Raw genomic sequence first — 2,697 nt, forward strand, 5'->3', positions numbered from 1 at the left:
TGCTCGCTCTAACTTTCGGGTGTTGAAATGAGGCTTGCTCGCTCTAACTTTCGGGTGTTGAAATGAGGCATGCTTGCTGTAACTTTCGGGTGTTGAGAACATTTTCCAGTCATCATTGTGCACCAGCACAGAAACTGATAACATGAAAATGCCTTTGCCTCGCAATGCACGGGAATCCGTGTGGATGAGCAACATCTTTGATCAAGTGGCACATTATCGCTGCTACAGACGACCAGCAAAACTCCCTCTTTCTGCAACGCATCAAACAGACTTGCTGATTGGCATTCCAGAGACAGCGTCTCCAAAAGCCAACATACGCTATCTCCAGTGTTCTGACTCTGTGTTCCGTTAGTGTCTGAAGATGCTGTAGGTGTTGGCTTGGACCCGTTCTGCCGTCTGACTTGGTGAGTCATTTTGACCCAGCTCTCAGTGTGTTCACATATAAGAAAGGGAGACAAAACATGGACACTAACATCCCCATCCTCATTCTGGAAGTCCTGTGTGATTATAGGAAGTCTTGCAGACTGCACAGCAGACTGTGCAGCAGGGAGAAACATGATTGGTGACTTAGCCAGAGACACTGCCATCTCATTACTAGGTTAGCCTTTTGAAAGGCATTGTACCTACTGTTTTTTGTTTTCACTCATAAATAAATCATTCAAGTATTAGATACTGTGGTCCAACTCCAACATCAAGGGACATCTTTAAACTGTGTCTTGCACCTCCACTGCAGGCTGTGTACACTTTGGGCTTCTCAAATCAGGGATCAAGTTCTTCACTTGGCGTTGAAGTTAATTCTGCATCCTCTTGAACATGGACTTCACATTTATGGTCATAACTGAACAGGTGTCAAGAGTTGGATGGCTACACCCTGAAAGTTCACTTCTGAATGTGTCCCCTCCATCCCAATTCCCATCTCTCTGTTATCAGAGCACCAATCCAATTCTGACCATGGGAGCACTTTGGAGATAGAATTAAGGATTTTGTGATGGCTAACAGTCATCACGTTGAGGCTTGTCAACTTTCCAGGATCTAGGTTAACCTAGGAGACGAGCCTTTGGATCCACCCTAACTATGAATAGCACAAATCCATAGGTCGGGGGCCTAGATTGAATGGAAAGGAGAAATAAAGCTGAGAGTAGCATTTACCTCCCTACTTCCTGACTGTGGATGCTTGGTGACCATCTGCCTCAACCTCCCCACCATGATGACCTGAACCCTGGAACCGGGAGCTAAAACAAACTTTTTTGGGGGCATTTTGTCATAGCAACGCTAAAGAAACTGAGCTGACCTCAGTGGGGCAGAATGTTACCCTTGCCATCTGAGTGGATCCTCAGGGCAGCCAGAATGGGGCAGGAGGGGAGGCCCGAGGCTGGAAGGAACCGAGCCACCATGACTGACTTTGAAGCTGAGAAGGTGGTGAGACACAGGACATGGGCAGAGTAACAAGAGGTTCATGGGCCTCTTGTCCTACAGCTTTCTGCACTGATCTCTACCTACAATGGGGAAGAGTCTGGAAGATTCCGTGTCTCCAAAAAGAATGTGGACATTAGCACCTTGGTTTTGGCCTCATTAGAATCTAGTGTCACCTGGCTGAGCCCTGTGGGTGTCTGAGCCACAGAACCAGACTTCAGTAGTTATGGGTATGGTAGTTTGTAATGGTAGCAATAAAAAATGACTACACTGTGCATTCATCCCTCCATTTGGCAAATACACATGATGCATGACCTCTACCAGGAGCTGCCAGGAGCTGGCGATGAACGGGAACACAGGCAGAAGTTTCTGCCTCCGCTGGGGTTCACCATCAGCAGTGGTAGCAGGCGGCCCAAGTGCCTGTGTCCTAGTTTATGGCTATTTGGCTCCATGGGCCTCTTAGATCTCAGTGAGGTCCCTAATCAGGTCATTAGATTAGAGTAAGACTCTGAGGGCCAGGCACACGCTGATCACCACTTCTTCTCGGTCACACACCACACACAGGGTGAGCTCTCTTTCAGCGGGGTGGTAGCTTTGGGACTAATGGCCTCACACACTTTTGGCTGGATTTATAAATACAACACATATGTGGTAATTCAGTTTAGGCCAATGATTTGGCAAATATTACGCATAGTGGATCCTTATAAATAAGATTTCCCCTTAGCACGACATGGAGACAGTCCCCAAAGGGAGGCTTTCTCTGGATTCTCCCAGCATGCACAGCAGTGGCAGCAGCAATGGCAAAGCTGACGTTCTCTTTCTTCGGATTGAGGTCAGCCCCAAACCCCACCGCATTCCTTCACAACACCACTGGCTAAGGACAAGTGAATCAGACAACATTCTGACTCCCCCAAATCTCTCATCAAATAGGGGTTTTACTCTCCCGAATCCATGTCCTGGCTGCAGGGAGAAGTTCCCGAAGAAGAGTGGAAGGTGCACGAGGCCTGTGGGGTGGCGCTGCTGTGGGTGAGGTGCACACCCTCTGCTGGACCTGCCTTCCGGCTGTGGGTATCCACACGGCTTCAGGGACACCAGGCAAGGCCGTGGGGAGTCTCTGACGGATCTGACAAGTGGAGAATCTCTGGCTGAGGATGTTTAGGGAACTGCTCTGTTGGCTCCTAGAGGGCACTCAACATGTATTCATACGTGTTTGTCTGTATGTTTACTGTATCAGAGGGCCATGGATGGGTGTATCCATACGTGTTTGTCTGTATGTTTACTGTA

The 2,697-nt window shown here is 48.4% G+C and overlaps 1 protein-coding gene across 1 annotated transcript in view; it reads right to left on the reverse strand.

The window, feature by feature from the left end:
• Positions 1 to 2,697, reverse strand: part of Pacrg (parkin coregulated) — a 460,318-nt gene that overhangs the window by 188,122 nt on the left and 269,499 nt on the right. The window lies entirely within an intron of this gene.

The sequence above is a fragment of the Microtus ochrogaster genome, linkage group LG9 (genome assembly GCF_000317375.1).
Source record: "Microtus ochrogaster isolate Prairie Vole_2 linkage group LG9, MicOch1.0, whole genome shotgun sequence".
NCBI classification, from domain to species: domain Eukaryota; kingdom Metazoa; phylum Chordata; class Mammalia; order Rodentia; family Cricetidae; genus Microtus; species Microtus ochrogaster.